General features: G+C 39.5%; 1 protein-coding gene across 4 annotated transcripts in view; it reads right to left on the reverse strand.

Moving 5' to 3' along the window:
* Positions 1-20,801, reverse strand: part of LOC131744965 (zinc finger protein 260) — a 141,461-nt gene that overhangs the window by 50,014 nt on the left and 70,646 nt on the right. The window contains exon 2 of one of the 4 annotated variants that reach the window (XM_067019114.1): positions 11,906-11,993. The exons of 2 other annotated variants lie outside the window; for them this stretch is intronic. The gene's annotated coding sequence lies outside the window, so the exon portion shown is untranslated. Of the gene's footprint in view, positions 1-967; positions 1,104-11,905; positions 11,994-20,801 lie in introns of those variants that run through there. One more of the 4 variants, XM_059045066.2, reaches the window with a different exon arrangement.

The raw sequence follows: 20,801 nt of genomic DNA on the forward strand, positions 1-20,801 counted from the left end.
GGCTAAGAGTTGTGGTGAACACACTGTCCACCATCAGACATGACCCATCACCCACCACAAATACAAGTGGATGGAAGTAAGAGTGAAACTAGAATGCTGACTTTTACCAGTATCAGAGAAAAAGGTAAGCATCACTTATGCCCAGAGCTGTAATCTAAGTTCACAGCAGTTTCTACAGGACACAGCTCAGGGAATGCTGTGGTTCTGAAAGGTGTAAATGGCCTCCATAATGCATCCAAGGGAGTTTAACCCACGAAGGGATTCTACACCTGTGCCCTCCCCCTCATGTCTTCCCAAAAGCCTGTCTTGAAGGCAAGTGCAGGCCTAAATGCTAATCCAAGGATTCAGTATGTACTTTTCTATTGGGAACTTTCATTATAGGAGTGAAATTCATGACTTTCACTCTGATGGCCAACCCTCTACAGCTAGACCCAACTGGCTACATGGTGTGAGGACAGAAGAGAATCCAGGGAAACACATTCCAAGAAACAATGGAACCTACAACTGGACCTGGATGGGCAACACTCACTTCACCAATGCCCCCTCTGTGTAAAGTACGAGGCTGGGTACTGGGGACATGGTGTTATAGCTTATACACACACACACGTACAAAAAAATTTTACACACTCCTAGCTGAAAAAAACAAAACTCCAAACTTCAACAAGTTCATTGAAAACAAAATTTAAAAACTCCACTTCGTGCACACTTATAGTCAGTCACAAGAGAGATGTTACAGGATCTCTCGGTCACAGTGTCAGTCAGACACCCTCGTCGCCACGTCCATGTTAACCATGGTCACACAGTAGGCTCCGCCCCCACTGATAGTCTCACCAGCCCAATCAGATACCAGTCACGCCATCCCAGGGCCCCGTCACACGCACTCTAGCCCTAGCTCTCTCGCTCTCACGTACGACGCCGTCATAAACAGTAGCACCCGCAACCATGGTCGTCCGCGGCTCACGCGTACACAAGCTCCTGGCTCCACAAGCCCCATCCACGCTCTGCGAGCTTGAGGCCTCCTGGGTCACCTCAACTCACCAGGCATAACCCAATAACGACCACGACACCGGAAGGTGAACCAAAGGTCGAAGTTCATTGGCGGCTCTGGGGCCTGTGGGAAGCGTAGTCCAACACCGGAAAAGTCCAGACTTTCGAGCGGCGCGTGGAGCCCACCATCTGCAGAGACACCCCCCTCCCCGCCCTGAGACCCCCCGGGAATTCCAGGGCGCAGTGATCGCACGCCTTTGGTGGAGGGGTTGCAGCTGGTTGGCCTTACAGACGCCGAAGAGCCGGGTGATGGTCCTCTGAGAGCGAGGTGAGGTCGCGGAAGGAAGGAGAGCCCAAGCCGAGGAAGTAATCGCAAACCTGGGCCGGGGGAGGGCAGAAAAGGGAACCGGAAGCCGAGTGCGGGCCGGGGAAGAAAACGGAAGAAGCCTGGCTCGGGTAGGGCTGGCTGAGAATTGGAAGCTCCGGGCCTAGTAAGGAAGAGGGAGTTGGGAACCCGGCAGAGGAGGGCCGGGGCGGGAATCGTGAATCTCTGCCGAGGGAGGCCGGGCTAAGAAGGGCTGAAGCCGTGCGGAGGGACTTCGGGCAGGAGAGAGCCCAGGCGAGAAGTTCACTCAGGCCTGTACGTGCGGGACCCCAGGTCCGTGATCGTGAACCAGAGGGTCAAGGGTTTTGTTGTTTTTGTCAGTTTTGCCCCTTGAGAAAGCCCCAACACCCATGGCACATAGCAGACGCGCAGTGAGTGTATGCACGCCCTTGGTGTGTTTAATATCATCACCGCCAGGAAGTTCCCTGGTGTCCTTTTCCTGTTAGTCTCACAGCAGAGACAGCCATGGTTCTGATACATGTCATCGTAGTTTAGTTTTGTCAGTTCTACAATTCCAATTGTCTCCTTTAGCTCATCCTAGTATTGTAAGATTTATTATGTTGTTTAGTTTATTCCTTTTGTTTCTGGACAGCATTCCATTGTGCAAATGTGCCACAATTTGTGTTTTCATTTTTCTCTGTATGAACATTTAGTGTATTTCCAGGTTTTATGTATTTTGATAACGCTAGCATGTTTCCATTTCTCCTGGGGAGATACCTAGTGGAAGAAAATGCTGATAATAGGTTAAGTTTCTATTTAACTTTCTAAGAAGCTGACAAACCTTGTAGGATGATTAGTTACGATTTCTGTTTGAGACTGTATGTGACTGTGAAGTAAGTAGTTTCAGAGTTTGATTTGGTATTCTTCTATGGAATTAGGAGATGGGCTCAGTGGAGTTAGGAATATCACGTAGAGTCCATGGAATTGTGGTTTTGTGAAGTGGGTGAGATCATAGGAAACAAGGTATCTGTACCAACTCTTATCATGATTTTGTGTGTTAATTATAATGTGACTGTGAAAGTGGATCACTACATAAGTGTATTAATGAATGACTGAAACTGTGTGTCTAGTTAGGTGTGTTTCATTTTGGTTCTGCTTGCAGAATTATGACTGTTTCTAATCAAGTAAAATAGCAGTATGAGATTATCCAAAGGAAATGAAAACAGGATATTAAAGAGATACCTGACTCCTTCCTATCTTCACTGAAGCAATATTCACAATAGCCAAGACATGGAAACAGTCTAAGTGCCCACTGACATGAATGGATAAAGAAAATGTGTGTGTTTATACCCACGCACTCACACACACACTCATTCACACACACACACACACACAAATTAGAGTATTATTCGGCCTTAACGAAGGAAATCCTGCCATTTGTGACAACATGGAAGGACACTGAGGGCATTATGCTAAGTGAAATAAGTCAGACAGAGAAAGGCAAATACTATGTTCTCACTGTATGTGGAATCTAAAAAAACCCAAACTCATTGAAATACAGAGTAGAATAATAGTGGTTGCCTGAGGGTGGGAGAAAGGGAGAGATGTTGGTCAAAGGTTGTAAGATGAATAAGTTCTGGGGATCTAATGTACAGCATGGTGACTATTATTAATAATACTCTGTATTATATACTTGGAAGTTGTTAAGTGATTAGATCTTAAATGTTATCACTACACACAAAAAAGCATAATTATATGAGGTAACGTTATAACCTTATCGTGGTGATCTTTTCCCAATATATACATGTATCAAATCATCACACTGTACACCTTAAACTTAAGTATGTTACTTTAAAAAAAAGAATTGGAAAGTAGGAGGTAAAATCAATTTCTAGATGACTGGATTGTATACTTGGAACACCATCTGAACTAATTCTAATATGTTGAAATGACTAGGGTGCAATAAGTAGTTCACAAGAAAATACAGTTTTTACCTCTATGTACTACTTTTAACAGATTTGAGTGAGTTTTTTTTCCCTGTTCCTGGATGAAATTATGGGTGATTTAATAACTTTTTCAGTCGCTCTAAGCTAAGGAAAAGTATCTGAAATACTTCGAATCACAAGGTCAGTCTCATAGCAATTAAATTAGTCATTTTCTAATAAAAATGTTTACTGTAAAAATCAATATTTAAACTTCATTTAAAGGAAAAATTTCTTCCATCTGACTGAAACCTGCAGTGTGGAAAAGTACATAATCAGTTTCTTCTCTATTTCCCTAACCTGTATTACCGAATAGTTAATATTTAGCATAACGAATATTAATATTTAAGAGTAACTGTTTACTATGTAAGTAGGCAGATTTAATCAAGTTGTTAAGGAAACTCTAAGGTAAGTGCAGTATCACGTGGTTTCTTATGCCTCCCTTCTCTCTTCCTTGTTCATTTTTCTAAAAAAGAATCGAAAAGAGCAAAGGTCCTCTCTTGCAAATCTTAAAGCCATGGCTCTGATTAGATGATGTTTCTTTTCTCCTTTCTGCAATAGTCTTTTTCCCCTAGCATATATGAGCAGTTTCCCATTTTGAAACTTCCTGGAGATAGGATTCCCTTTCATGAAACTGGTCCACGTTTCCTTTTATTCTCTCCAGATAAACCTATACCTTATCCAAGATCTTCTTCTAATTTTAACTAATGTTCACTTACTAATTGCATGTTTCGCTCAGCATCTCCTTTCTCATGCCCACAAATGGAAATACATTCTCTTGAATTAAATAAGCATATATTCTTTGAATGAACCTTTCTTGTCTAGACAGTGATTTGATGTCTAAGTAGTGAGTGCTTAGGAGAGCCCATACAAGAAGACTTTACTATGTCCACAGACCTTGGTTTTCTAGTGAGTAAAGATAGACGTAAAATCAATAGATTATAATATTAGTATATGGCAAGAAGGGAGATCCCCGTGTTACACTGTGTCCTTTCTTCCATCTCCAGCTCACCCTTATGGATCATGTTTCTCCATCTCTCCCTTGTAGCCATATCCCAGGAGTGCTTCGTCCCATTTACACATCTCCATTCTGTAACAAGCACCAAAGGCATGGAAGTAATCTATGGTTGAAGGAGCAGATAAAAAAGCCTACTTTCTATACACAGTAAAGCACTGGAGAAGAGAGAGGTCAAGAGAAGCAGGTCCTTGGTGACAGGAGCCTAGGAATAGAGCAGGCCTTGAACCTCAATAAAATTAGAAAAGCTTCCCTAAGCCTTTCTTTGGTCATTAATTCAATACTACCCACTCTTTTTTCTTCTCCATGCCTCCCTTACATTTTTTAAAAAGTGAGGAAATCATTCCATTTTTTTCTCTCTTCTAGGTAAGAGGCAAGAACAAAGAATAGGAGAAATTTTAAAATTATTTTTTATTTTTAAAATTTATTATTTATTTATTTTTGGCTGCATTGGGTCTTTGTTGCTGTGCATGGGCTTTCTCTAGTTGCAGTGAGCGGGGACTACTCTTAGTTGCAGTGCACAGCCTTTTCATTGCAGTGGCCTCTCTTGTTGCAGAACACAGGCTCTAGGTGCACAGGCTTCAGTAGTTGTGGCACATGGGCTCAGTAGTTGTGGCTCGTGGGCTCTAGAGCTCAGGCTCAGTAGTTGTGGCGCACAGGCTTAGTTGCTCCTCAGCATGTGGGATCTTCCTGGACCGGGGATCAAACCCACGTGCCCTGCATTGGCAGGCGGATTCTTAACCACTGCACCACCAGGGAAGTCCCAGAAATTTTTTTAAAAGAGAGACATAGGGCTTCCCTGGTGGCGCAGTGGTTAAGAATCCACCTGCCAACGCAGGGGACACGGGTTTGAGCCCTGGACCGGGAAGATCCCACATGCCGGGGAGCAACTAGACCTGTGCGCCACAACTACTGAAGCCCGTGTGCCTAGAGCCCATGCTCCGCAACAAGAGAAGCCACCGCAATGAGGAGTCCGCACACAGCAATGAACAGTAGTCCCCGCTCACCATAACTAGAGAAAAGCCTACACACAGCATCAAAGACCCAACACAGCCAAAAATAAATAAATTTATTTTTTTAAAAAAAGAGAGACATAACAAGTGGATGCCTGTCCCTAATTCCCCTACAAACACAGAGAAATGCCATCTAAACTATGACAAAATGTCTTAAAAATGGTCAAGTTCAAAAGAAAAGAAAAGGAAAATTCTGCATCCAGAAGCAAAGAGATGAATCACAACAGTAAATGTAAAGGTAACTTTGAGCTGACACCTCATAGAGATCTTTGATCCCATATATAATGCTTAAGAGTACTAACTGGGGTCTGGGTTTCTAATTTCTACACAGGAACAGGGGGAAGAGAGCTGGAACTAAGACCCTGCTTAGTCCTATAAAATATTTCTAGAAAAATACTACTCATTGGCCCAAAGAGATGAGGGAGCTTGCAATCTCTGAAACTTTTTTAGGGGATTGGGGGCAAAAAATACAAATACTGTATTACTCCACTTATATGAAGTATCTAGAGTAGTCAGACATATAGAAACAGATAGCAGGATGGTGGTTGCCAGGGGCTGGGGAAGAGGAAATGGAGAGTTATTGTTTAATGGATACAGTTTCAGTTTTGCAAGATGAAGAGTTCTAGAGACTGGTTGCATAACAATGTGAATATACTTAACAGTATTGATCTATACAATTTAAAATGGTTAAGATGGTAAATTGTATGTTATGTGTGTTTTACCACACTTTTAAAAAATTAATAAATGCTGAAAGAAACTAGAAAAAGACAACCCAAAAAACGAAACCCAAAATAAGTAGAAGAAATAAAAATAGGCAGAAATCAATGAAGTAGAAAGCAGACAATAGAGAAAATGAATAAAACCAAAAGTTGTTTATTTGGAAAGCATTTTAAAATTTATAAATCCATATTAAGAATAGTTAATAAGGGCTTCCCTGGTGGCTCAGTGGTTGAGAGTCCGCCTGCTGATGCAGGGGACACAGGTTCATGCCCTGGTCCAGGAAGATCCCACATGCCGCAGAGCGGCTAGGCCTGTGAACCATGGGCGCTGAGCCTGCGTGTCCGGAGCCTGTGCTCCACAACAGGAGAGGCCACAACAGTGAGAGGCCTGCATACTGCCAAAAAAAAAAAAAAAGAATACTTAATAAAAGAAAAAACACAAATTACCCATGTCAGAAATGAAAATGGAGATACCACTACAGATCCCACAGATAGCAAAAAAATAAGGGAATGTTATGAACAAGTTGATGCCAATAAATTAGACAACACAGATAAAATGCTATTATTGCCTGAAAAGCACAACTTCCCAAAACTAACTCAAGAAGAAATAGAAAAACAGAATCTCTCCATATCTATTAAAGAAATTTAATTTTTAATTAAAAAAATTCCTACATGGAGAACCTGGTTGAATTCTACTGAAATGCTTACAACTCGGCAGGAAGTAAATGTAACAGCACTGCATTAGAAATTCTTTTAACTCAGGGCACGTGAGATTAAGTTGAAATAAACAACAACCTCTTCCTCCACTGAAATGAGCTGAAAAACAAAAACTATAAATCAACAAGAAGGGACTTCCCTGGTGGTCCAGTGGTTGAGAATCTGCCTTCCAATGCAGAGGGCACAGGTTCGATCCCTGGTCAGGGAATTAAGATCCCACATGCCTTGGGGAAACTAAACCTGCACATGGCAACTAAGCCTGCACGCCACAACTACTGAGCCCACACACCACAACTACAGAGTCTGCGTGCCTCAACTACAGAGCCCACATGCTCTGGATCCCACGTGCCACAACTAGAGAGCCCACGCGCTGCAACTACTGAGCCTGCGTGCTCTGGAGCCCGCACACCACAACGAAGAGCCCGCCCAGCACAACAAAAGATCCCGTGTGCTGCAACTAAGACCCGACACAGCCAAAATAAATAATTCAATAAAAAGGAAGGAAATTTTTAAAATAAAAAATTTTTTTAAAATAAATCAACAAGGAAAAAGCCATCACAGGAGAGTCAGCAGGTAAAGAAATAAAGTCAGTGGTGGGTAGGGGAATTGGGTGAAGATGGTCAAAAGCCACAAACAAGTAAGTACTGGAGATATACAACAATATGACTATAGTTAACAATGCTGAATAGCATATATGAAAGTTGCTAATCCTAAAAGTTCTCATCAGAAGGAAAAAAATTATTTTGTAACTATGTAAGGTGACAGGTATTAACTAAACTTATTGTGGTGATCATTTCACAATATATACATGTGTCAGGTGATCATGCTGTGCACCTTAAGCTTATATGATGTTATATGTCAATTACATCAGTAAAACTGGGCGGCAGGGGGGAGAAAGTTGGTACCTACAAGAACTGCATATAATATGACAACATAAAAGAATATATGAAATAAGTGTTTAAAATGGAAAAGTCAACAAAAGCATAATATATAAAAAGAATCTGCAGATATTAAAAGAATAAAGAGAATTTCCAGAAATAAAAATCAAAGTAAAAACAACAAAAACCTGAGAACTTAGAGAATTAACACTACTGAAAAGTAAATTATTAGACTTAAACATATATCTGAGGGAATCACCTAGAAGGCAGCACAGAGATGAAATGTGAAATATAGAAGGGAAACTATAAGAGATATAGAAGGAAATGAAAAGGTTCAATACACATCTGATGTCATAAAAGGAAGGAAATAGAGAAAGGAGGGGAGGCATCAGAAAAGAAAATGGTTTGAACTTTTCATAATTAAAGTCATGATTTCACGATCAGGAATCAAAATAAGTTGTAAGTGGGATAATGAAAGTTTATCTAATACCTAGACACATCCTGATACTGCAAAATAACAAGTCTTCTGAAGGAAAGAAAAAGAAAGAAAACATGTTACCTAAAAGGAATTATTATTAGGCACATGAGATGTCAGAAGACAATGGAATAATACCTTCAAAATGATAAAGGAAAAATAGCAGTCAAGAATGGGGCAAAATAAAGACATTTTAAGGCAAAGAATGGGGATTCTTTCATAGACTCACTGGAGGACTTCTAGAACATACACATTAGCAAGAAGTAAATTGATCCTAGAAAGACAGAATGAGATAAAATTGTGACGTCTAAGTAAGTGTATACTAAGTAATAATGATTAATTAATGGTGTTTCAAAACAAAAGATTAAAAAGCACTAATTAACAATAGAAAGAATAGACTTAAAGCATTCTAAAATCTTCGAGGTGTCCTCTCCCAGTGAAATCATGGACGATGCTAACTTTTTTCAGCAACAGTGTGTGACTAAGCATGGAGTACTGCCAATCAGGGAAGCTCACCTAAGCCTTGGTGTCCAGAGTTTCTACTGAGGCTCAGTCATATAGACATGGGTGACTGCCTGCATGGCTGACCTTAGTTTCTAGCCCCCTCCAGAGTTTGCGCTAATGCTGCATGACTCAAAACTCCAACATAAATCACATTATTAGACTGTTCGGTTTTTACCCTCAGGTAAACAAAGCCACTATCAAGCAGGACATTCCAAGGGTTTAGTGATCACCTCCCAGGAGCCAAAGGCAAGACCTCTCTTTGTGTAAGGTTAATTCTTTACTACATAAGAATAAACACAGAAAATATTACAATAAATAAACTAATAGTATATGTTAGGAAAACTCAGAAACAAATTCAAGAATAAATTACAAATGAAAGTTTACCAGAAGTGAAGACGAACAAGCAATAAAGAAAAACAATAAAACCACAGATTATATCTAAGACAAATAAAATTTTTAAAAATACAAACTTTCAAAGTAAAGAATATATAAGCAGCCAGGGGCTCAATAGTCTACCATAAGAGTTTTCAGTTCTGGGATAAGGAGATTGATTCACTTCGTGTTTATGCCTTCCACAAGAGTGGTGGGTCTTAGTATCAGGGCTTGCTTGCCCACAGCCTCTATGAGATTTTCCCCCCCAAAAAAAATTCAAAATAAAGGTATAAAAAGAGAAAGAGTTCACATATCTTCTGTCAGAGTGGGGGAAAATGGAGTCCATGGAGGAGCTCAATCTTCTTGACCACAACTGGGGAGAGAATCAGGATCTAGGCCCATGGGTTGACATGTACAGAGAAACTCAGGCAGAGTTTGTGGTCTGCATGGTTGACAGCCTGGATACACGCAGAGTAACTGGGTAATAACTAAATATACTGAGGATGTCTGGAGCCATGATTCTCATAGAGAAGATAGGTACAAACATGTAAAGGAAGAGGTCTGAAATAAACCTTGTTAAATTGGATTGGAATTACAGGTGTCAGTGTCCACTACACAATTTTAAAAAGTGTTTAAATCTTAACAAGGCAGAATTCTATATTCAGAGAAAATATATTCAAGAATGAACGAAAAATAAAGATATGTTTAGATAAGAGAAAACTAACAATTTGTTACCAACAGACCTGCATTACAAGAAATGCTAAAAGGAAGCTCTTCAGGCTAAAACACAATGCTACCAGTGGGGAAATGGGATCTTCAGGAACAAAGGAAGAGAGCATAAATGGTAACTCTCTGGATAAATGTAATAACTCTTTTAACTTCTTTAAACTACATATAAGTATTCAAGGTAAAAATTATAGTGTGTTCTGTTTATATAGATACAGTTTGTATAGCTAGTAGAGTGACTATACTGTTTTCAGATAAACTACACCAGTGATAAAGAGGGACATTTCATGATAGAAGAGTCCATACATTAGGAAGAATTATTATATGTGTACACACCTAAAAACACAACATCAAACAACATTGCACTTGCATGACCCTAAGAATGAATGTCTCCTTAAATTTTGCACCCCAGGTGCTTTACTCAATTCAGCATTACTCTAGTCCTGGCCCTGATTTTAATATCTTAAATTAAAATTAAAATTAAAATTTTAATATTTTAATATCTCTCAGCAATTGAAATAAATACAAGACAAAAAAATCGTGAAGACGTAAATGATATGAACTATCGACCAACCTGAACAAATTAATATTTGTACAATAATTCACCAACATCCATTGAATACATATTCCTTTCAAGTGCACACAGCATATTCACCAATGTAGACTATTGAGCCATCCAAAAAGTGTCAATGAATTTCAAAGGATCAGAATCATACATAGTGTATTCTCTGATCAAATGGGACTAGATTGAAAATCAATAACAATGAAGTAGCCAGAAAACACACAAATGTTTGGAAATTAAGCAACTCACTTCTATATAATCCATGGGTTAAAGAGGAAATCAAAATGGAAATAAGAAAATATTTTGAACTGACTGATAAAAATACAGTATGTAAAAATTTGTGGAATGGAGTTAAAGTAGGGAATTTCTGGCTTTAAATGTTATATTAGAAGAGAAGAAGGGTGTAAAATCAGTAACCAGAGGTTCCACTTTAAGAAGCTAGAAAAAGAAAGGCAAAGTAAGAATTATAAAAACATGTCTAGAAACATGGCTAGAAATGAATAAAAGAATCACAGTTTACCAATTAACTGAAATAGTGAATATGAGCATACTGCATGCCATATGCCTGCCTCATAAGTTATTAATAAATGTTAATTTTTACATCCTTTTTCCATTATAGACTAAGAAAATATAATTCATGGAATTTCTTTTCCAACATAGTATTAAATCTCCATATAGATAGAGAGATAATAGTTTGCATAAAATTAAAGAATTTCTTCAAGCCTCAGGTTCATCATTATGTTATATACCATTTTTTTTCTAGTTGTCATTTTTTTAATGGTTTCATATTTCACACTAAATTGTTCTCTAACTTGTTTCGGTTTGGGTTTAAGACCATTATTTTAAAATATGTAATAAGCACTAAACTTTCTTATGCCAAAGTATTTAGTAAATTTTTTAACAGCTACCGTTAATCTAGTAGATATATCACTCTTAATTATTCTTTTATACTACCAAGTTGAGGGTGGGGAAAAAAATCTCTAACATCTTTTCTACTGATGGGAGTCTGTAGTTATCTGCTTCTTTTAAATCTAGCTGAGCCACCATCCCTCACTGAATACTTTCCTTGATCCTGAGTTAGTGTGTCCTTTTCAAGGACACAATAAATCTTCCTCCTGATAATCATCTTTCCATGACTGATTCCCAAGGTAGATCCCTGATCTCTCTGTATGCAAGTCCCAATTTTACTCCTACCCAAAAAAGCCTCATAAAACGTAATCTCAACACATACCAACACTGGGACCAATCAACTGCCAATCGTATATTTTCCTAGAAAATGCAAAGAATTTCTAAGTTTTTCCATGAGTAATCAAATGGGACCAACTTCTCTTAATCATCCCTCCACCATTCTTTGGACGGTGAAATACCTCCTCCTCAAGCGATTTAATTTTACTCCATAACTCTTCTTGAAAGGAGGCTGAACTTATAGGAGATGCTACACATTAATGGAAGAACAGGGAGACCCATCAGGAGGACCCTGGGCTGGTTGGCATCATACTTCACTGGTATGGGAGGAACTGGGGACAGCTTCTTAGAGATCTCTGTTACACAGGACATTTCTAAATAAAGAAATGTTCACATGATCTAATATATAACTATGTTCAAGAACTAGAGAGAAACAGCAACTTACCAAAGCCATGGTTTAAAATGGTTGAGAACTTGTCAGTACTCTTCAGGGTTTCCCTCCTGGAGAAGCACAGAGACTACAGAGGTGAGAACTGGGAAAAGAAAAGTTGGTCTGACACCAGATGTACTTCTCAGCTCCCCAAATGATACACATTAATATGTGCTTTTTTCTTTTGTCTTCCTGCCTGTAAACAGTACCTTATCAACATACATACAAAATAACAGGTAAGAGGGGTTCTGGACAAATCTAAGCAGTCCACACACAAAGAATCTAGTAAACAGGCACAGATACCAAGCAGAGGTCCTCCTGCCTGAAAGTAGGATCCAGACACTTGAGCAGGAGGGTTCTGGCTCGTCCTCCACTCTGCTAATATTGGCCTGGGCCTGAGATTGGGCATATATTGAGCAGCTACTCCTCCCGCTATTCTACTTTGCAGGGCTGCAAAGGGAAGACACCATCCACACCTAAACCTCATCTTTGGCCTCAGGGATTGGCACATAACTGTAAATTCCAATAAGGCGCACATACTGTTAATTCCAGTAAGGCCCACAACAATATTTCAGGTCCTGCATGTTCTTCCAGAATTTTGCCATTCACCTACTTCATCAAGAAGTGGAGTTTAGGGCTTCCCTGGTGGCGCAGTGGTTGGGAGTCCGCCTGCCGATGCAGGGGTCATGGGTTCGTGCCCCGGTCCGGGAGGATCCCACGTGCTGTGGGGCGGCTGGGCCCGTGGGCCGTCGCCGCTGGGCCGGTGCGTCCGGAGCCTGTGCTTCGCAACGGGAGAGGCCACAACAGTGAGAGACCCACGTACCGCAAAAAAAAAAAAAAAAAAAAGAAGTGGAGTTTAGGGGCTTCTCTGGTGGCGCATTGGTTAAGAATCTGCCTGCCAATGCAGGGGATATGGGTTTGAGCCCTGGTCCAGGAAGATCCCACATGCCGTGGAGCAACTAAGCCCGTGCACCACAATTACTGAGCCTGCGCTCTAGAGCCCACGAGCCACAACTACTGAACCCCGGGCACCCTAGAGCCCGTGCTCCACAAGAGAAGCCACCGCAATAAGAAGCCCGCGCACTGCAACAGAGTAGCCCCCACTCACCGCAACTAGAGAAAGACCACACGCAGCAACGAAGACCCAACGCACCCAAAAATAAATTAATTTTTTTTAAGGTGGAGTTTATTTCCCTTCCTTTGAAACAGAACAGGCCTTTGTGATTTTCTTGATGAATAGAGTGCAGTGGAAATGACACTGCCTATTTTCCATGGCTAGATTAGGAAAGGCAATAGAGCTTCCTACTAACTCACTCTCAAGACGCTCACCCTGAAACCCAACCATTTTGCCGTGAGGAATCCAGCAGCTACACAAGAAGGCCAAAGCTAGATATTCCAACCACAGTCCAGCTGAGGTTCCAGCTGACTGCCAGCATCAACCACCAAATACGTAAGTGAGCAAGCCTTCCGATGATTCCAGCCCCTAATCTTTTTTTTTTTCTTTTTTTTTTGTGGTACGCGGGCCTCTCACTGTTGTGGTCTCTCCCGTTGCGGAGCACAGGCTCCGGACGCACAGGCTCAGTGGCCATGGCTCACGGGCCCAGCTGCTCCGCGGCATGTGGGATCTTCCCGGACTGGGGCACGAACCCGTGTCCCCTGCATTGGCAGGCGGATTCTCAACCACTGCGCCACCAGGGAAGCCCCCAGCCCCTAATCTTAAAACCACCTCAGCTGAAGCCAAGTAGAGCAGAGACTAGCTGTCTCCACAAAGTTCTGCCCAATGAACAAATTAATGATTAAAACAAATGCTATCATTGTTCTAAGCAACTAATTTTGGGATGGTTTTTTATGTAGAAACTGGGAATGCCTGATCACCCCCCACACAAAAACAGAAAACAGTGCCATTGCAAAACAGCATTGGCCCAAATGGAGTCCTACCCCCAAGCCAACACAAGTCCCAGAATCCTCCAGCTTAGCACTTCCCATTTCTTAATCACAGCTACCCTGATTCCTTCAGTAGCATCATTTACCATCTCTTTTATCAGTATTCATGCTGGAGAAAAGTAAAGCCTCTTACAGCTTGAAAACAAATATTTACCAAGAGCTCTATGTGATAGATGCTTTATAAACCTTACCATTTAATCTTCATCAATGTTCTATAATTTAATTTAATCTTTCCATTCAACAGATCAGAACACAAAAGGTAAAGAAGTCAGGCAATTTGCAGATTTCAGTCAGTGGGGTCTGTATACCCTCTAGCTGTTGGATATAGTATTCTATGTATGTCAATTAGGTCATTTGCTAATATCTATCATTAATGATTTTTAGTATCCTTGTTCTAACAGTATGCTGAAATCTTCAACAATGACTGGATTTGTTGATTCATCCTTTTACTTTTGTTAATCTTTGGTTTGTATATCCTGAAGCTGTTATTAGGTATATTCAAATTCATGATCACTATATCTTCTTTTTAGGTGTAAACTTTTATCATTATGAAATGTCCCTGTTATCTCTCATAAGTCCTTTTTTTTTCTGATCTTAATAGAGAGACACCAACTTTCCTTTAGTATTTGCATTATACCTCTTTCATATTTCGTTTTCTGTGTCATTATACTTAATATGTCTCAGCTGCTAAAAGCATATGACTGATTTTGGTCTTTTCAACAATTTTTTTATTGGAGTGTTTAATCCACTTTCATTAAATTTAATTACTAATAATGTTGGGTACACCAACATTTGCTTTTATGTGTCCCCTCTGTTTCTTTGTTCTATTCCACCATTCTTACCTTCTGTTGTATTAGTCAAATACTTTTATTATTCTAGTTTTCCCCATTAATTTATACTTCATACATTATTCTTAGTGGTTATCATAAAGATTGCAGTATTATGCTTAACTTATTACAACTAGAACTCTCATGCAGTGGCTGTTAGAGCATAACATACTGGAAATATGTTCATTGGTGTCTACAAAACTAAACATAGATGTATTACATAACCCAGCAATCCTTTCCGTGTGCATCTCCACAGCAAAAATGAATGCTTAAGTCCACAAAACACATGTACAATAATGTTCATAGCAGTAGTATCTCTTCAAGAAAAATTAGAAACAACTCAAATTTCCAACAACGGAATAATAGAAAAATAATCTGTACAACATCCTATAATGGAATATATAGCAAAAGAAAAGGTGCCTGCTACATGCAGCAACATGGATGAATCTCACAAAGATGTTGGGGAAAAAAAGATCTACCTTTGGGCTTCCCTGGTGGCGCAGTGGTTAAGAATCCGCCTGCCAATGCAGGGGACATGGGTTCGAGCCCTGGCCCGGGAAGATCCCACATGCCGCGAAGCAGCTAAGCCTGTGCACCACAATTTCTGAGCCTGCACTCTAGATCCCGCGAGCCACAACTACTGAGCCTGCGTGCTGCAACTACTGAATCCTGTGTGCCTAGCCTGTGCTCTGCAACGAGAAGCCACTGCAATGAGAAGCCCGCGCATTGCAACGAAGAGTAGCCCCCGTTCGCCGCGACTAGAGAAAGCCCATGTGCAGCAACGAAGACCCAACACAGCCAAAAATATGTTAATTATTTTTTACAAAGGTCTATTATTATGTAAAGTTCAAAACAAGTAGATTTTGGGGCTTCCCTGGTGGCGCAGTGGTTGAGAGTCCGCCTGCCGATGCAGGGGACACGGGTTCGTACCCTGGTCCGGGAAGATCCCACATGCCGCGGAGCGGCTAGGCCTGTGAGCCATGGCCGCTGAGCCTGCGCGTCCGGAGCCTGTGCTCCACAACGGGAAAGGCCACAGCAGTGAGAGGCCCGCGTACCGCAAAAAAACAAACAAAAACAAGTAGATTTTGAATGGGGAGGTACATAGATATTTGTATTCAGTGAGACCCAGATAAAAGGGTAAACTATTCAGTTCCTATATTATTCCCCTGAATAAATACATCTGAGCAAGTTACTGTCATCTGCATTCCACCCAGCAGGAGCCAATGTGACACTGCAGAACAGGTATACACTTGAAATGACACAGATGTTCCCAGAGGGTCCTAGATGGGGAGGTAAAGTTGGCCAAGACACGGGAGCTGCAGAACTCCCATGTAGAAGTAGAAGGAAATGCCCAGGTAAGATTCAGCTTTAGCAATAACTGATGGGTTTAAATAAATTATAGAACATCCATTCATGACTACTAAGGTAGTCATTAAATGCACGGTTATAAAAAAATTTGTAGTTAAGAATGTTCAATTATGTTAATTATGTTCAATTATATATCAATAAAGCTTGGAAAAAGTATGAAAATATTCAAAACATATTCAATAGTTTTTTAAAAATAAATACATAAATATAAGGTCATTTTGCCTGTAAAATGTACATATATATAAACAGAGAAAGAAAAATATCTGGAAAGTTATGAAACCTTATGTTAGCATTGCTTCTCTGTGCTGTCGGTGATTTTTTTATTTAAAACTACTTCTTAAGAGTGGCCAGGTATTAATATTAATATATTTTTGAAGAATAGCTTTCTTTTTAAAGACTTTTAAAGTGCATGTTTATATTAATACCTGGCCACTCTTAAATTAAGAAGTAGTCTTAAACAGTCTTCCCTGAACCTTGAGGAGATGCTCAGGATAAATAGATGCCAACTCTGGGGCTTCCCTGGTGGCGCAGTGGTTGAGCGTCCACCTGCCGATACAGGGGACACAGGTTCATGTCCCGGTCCGGGAAGATCCCACATGCCGCGGAGCGGCTGGGCCCGTGAGCCATGGCCGCTGAGCCTATGCTCTGTAATGTGAGATGCCTGCGTACCGCAAAAAAAAAAAAATAGATGCCAACTCTGAATGGCTTTTGTTTCTTTCTGCTCCCAACACCTGATTTAACACTTTGATCTTTACATATGGCAAAGGAATTTGGAGTTTTGCCTAGAAAAGAACGGTTAAAGGTCCCTGAGAGAAGTCTCATAAGTTTTGATGTTCTAAATGCTGCCTTCATGTCTTCCTGATGTATGGGTTTAATTCACTTCTAATTCATTCCTTTTAGCCCTGATGACTGCCAAACACCTGTTTAATCTTGTTCTATTAGTCTCATTGTTACATCTAATCTCACGAAAATTTTCTTGAATAAAACCTATTTACCTCCCCAGACCTTTTATGTCTTCCAGTATAATCTGGTCATAACCTAAGAATGCTGTCATCAGAATGTCTCTTCCATATGCATTCCCAACATGTGTCATCTGACTTAAGAGCCTTTATCACAGTCTACCTTACATTTATTCCCACATATATTTGATCTTTGCTTAATAATGAGCAACTTACCTCTTTTTAGTGCTGGTGTCCCCTCAAGTACTAGAATAAGTTCTGGCATATTGTGAGCAGGAAACATATAAAAGTAGATGAAGATATATCTTAAGGATATTCGTAGTTTTGATAACCATAAATATCTCAGGGTAGAAAAGAGGTTAAATAAATTATTGATGGGAGTTCCCTGGTGGTCTAGTGGTTAGGATTTGGCACTTTCACTGCTGGGGCCTGGGTTCAATCCCTGGTCAGGGAACTGAGATCCCACAAGCCACATGGGGCAGCCAAAAAAAAAAATTATTGGTAGCCATTATTAATATGTATGATAGTTTTTAAAGGTGATTACCCTAATTCATAGTAAATGTTGAGGAAAGACATTTGTAATGAATTAATAAGACAGGCAGGTTAAAAACTTATCGAGAGATTATGTGCAGTTGTAAATAAGAACAAGCTCTGTGGTTAAACTTTCAGAATGTCAATCTTAGCTCTAAAAGTTATTGTGTGTGTTCATAAGTATATTATCTGTACTGCCTAGATTTCTTTATCAATAAAGTGAGAAAAACAATAGTACCTAGTACCTCAAAGAGTTGTCAGGATTAAGTGAAAAAATAAAACCAACAAAATATTATCTATTTTTTATTGATGACGAAGAGACTATTTCATATCCTGTAATCCGTTACCATTAAAGGAAATTCTCTTCTTTGCTTACCATTTTTTCTGAAAGTGAAATTCGAGCTTCTTAGGCCTGCTCTTCCTTATAATGCTAATATATTGCAGAGAACAGCTTACAAATGTAACTTGTTTTCACCAACATTACCCACAAAGAATGGGAGAAAGAAGAGGACAGCAGCTACAGATAGACACCATTCTGCCTCATAAAGCTAGCTAAGAGAATCTGACCCACTTAAGTAACAAATTGAAAATATTAACAAAAAATCAATCTTGTTCGCTGTCTAACCCAGACTTTTATGCTGGGTTATTTATAACTATGCATATTTATAACTACTAACATCTAATTCTGTTACCTGAAATTACAAACTCATCCTTGTCAGCATAATTTATATAATGGAGCCTCCTAAGATATTTGGTCTTGAAGTATTAGCGCTATTTTCTGAAAGTTATCTAACTATGTTAAAAAAAATTAAATACTTAATTGAGTAGCTTTACTTGATAATTTGTTCCCCTGGAATTATGCATAAATTGTTATCTGTAAAATTGCAAAAGGTCTGTCAAATCAGTTGGACGTCATTGTCACTTCCTTATCCCTACTGATAAAGTTAATTTGTGTATCAGGATCCACAAAATGGGGGCCACTCCAGCCCACATCACAAATGTAAACTTAAGTCAGCTTGCATTTACAGGAAACACCTATTAAGGAAATCTAACGTTACACCAATCACAATCTTTCAACTCAGCTTTGGCTAGCTTACCTTACCCTAGAAAACTGGACCAGCTAGCCTTATAAGAAAATCCCTGACCTCCTAGCCAATTATGCCATTTCCCTGTTGTCTCTTCTAACAGTCTATAAAATTCTCTCTTGCCCAAAACCCCTTGGGAGAGTGCTCTACTGCTTGTGAGGCACTGTACTCCCCCAATCCATGGATTGTTTCCCTTGAATTAAAGACATCAAACCCGTTACCAAATTGTTTGAGTTTTGTCATTTGACACTACATACAAGGAAGCATAACAAACCATTGATTGGGTTGAATTCCTTTTTCAAACTAAGAGCTAGAGAGGTTTTTATTCATTTAAATGATTAATTCACGTCATTCTTTTTCCTGAAAAAAGCAAAATCATATAAACATAAGCATAAGGAAAAATTTAGAATGTACACCAAAATGTTAATAGTGATTACTTCTAGATGCTAAAATTATAAGTACTTCTGATTTTATAAGTGCAGTTTGGATTAGTAATTTTTTTCAACAAGACTGCATTCATTTGATCATCAGAAATTAACATCCTATTTCCATATAAAGCATTTTTCTAAAAAGCGTTGTAGGGGGCTTCCCTGGTGGCACAGTGGTTGCGAGTCCCGCCTGCCGATGCAGGGAACACGGGTTCGTGCCCCGGTCCGGGAAGATCCCACATGCCGCGGAGCGGCTAGGCCTGTGAGCCATGGCCGCTGAGCCTGCGTGTCCGGAGCCTGTGCTCCGCAACGGGAGAGGCCACAACAGTGAGAGGCCCGCGTACCACAAAAAAAAAAAAAAAAAAAAAAGCGTTGTAGGGAGGGCTATCTTCTACTTCTTATGAAAACTGTGAGCAAACAGACTGGCAAAATGACAGGTAAAAGCACTAAAATCAGTATGACTAAAATAAATAAACCTACCAAGTCTTGTATCTTCTTTTACTGTATTTCATAAACATAGTGAGACACTTTCCATGTTAACATTCACCTGTGAATTCTGCTCAATATTCTGTAATAACCTAAATGGGAAAATAATTTGAAAAAGAATAGATACATGTATATGTATAACTGAATCACTTTGGTGTACACCTGAAACTAACACATTGTTAATCAACTATGCTCCAATATAAAATAAAAATTAAAAGAAAAATCTTCAGTCCTAAAAAAAAAAAATGATTTGCCTGTGAATGTGCACAATTCAGGTAAGTGACACTTTCAATGTTTGGTTCATAGTAGAGGCTTAATAAATGTGGCTTTATCATTGCCTTTCTCTACTGAAAGACCAGTTAAGGTACCATATTGGATACAATCCTTGAAAAATTGGTAAGAAATGCCATTATAATAATTAAACTGATTTATAATTTAGCAATTTGAGTAATTTTGTTCATAAACATGAATACTGCATAGCATTACACTTTGTATTTTTCATACTAGAATCTCTTTTTGTATCCATATAATATTAATCACTTGAATGTAATGTGATTAACCTTATATTTACATGATACAGGAAATTATTTTGGGACAAACTCCTCTTAAAGTTCACTTCCAGGTGTAAATTACTGGTTCTAGGTCAGTGATTCAAACCCTGTTTGGTTCCTGTACACCTTTGACAGTCTCCAAATTATAGACTTTTTCCCCAAGAAAAATATACATTAATAAATATACAATAATTTGGTATACAATTCCAGGGCAAATCATTTAAGGTGAAGGATACCTGTTATAGACCATCTAAGCATATACCTTGTTTTCTTAAAAATGCCCACTACAATTAACTTTATATTTTCATTGCTCCTCATTCATGAATGTGGGATAACTTAGGATATCCACATAATAACAACAGGGCTCTTTTTAATTTTAATATTTTTAACTTATTTATTTATTTTGGCTGTGCAGGGTCTTAGTTGCGGCACACAGACTTCTTAGTTGCAGCATGTGAACTCTTTAGTTGCAGCATGGAGGATCTAGTTCCCCGACCAGGGATTGAACCTAGGTCCACTGCATTGGGAGCACAGTCTTACCCACTGGACCACCAGGGAAGTCCCAATAACAGGTTTTTAGGGTTTTTTCTTCTATAAATTTATGCATTTATGTATATCTTTATTTTATTTTTGGCTGCATTGGGTCTTTGTTGCTGTGCACGGGCTTTTCTCTAGTTGTGACGAGCAGGGGCTACTCTTCGTTGCGGTGCACAGGCTTCTCATTGCAGTGGC

The sequence above is a fragment of the Kogia breviceps genome, chromosome 18, assembly GCF_026419965.1.
Source record: "Kogia breviceps isolate mKogBre1 chromosome 18, mKogBre1 haplotype 1, whole genome shotgun sequence".
Lineage (NCBI taxonomy): Eukaryota > Metazoa > Chordata > Mammalia > Artiodactyla > Physeteridae > Kogia > Kogia breviceps.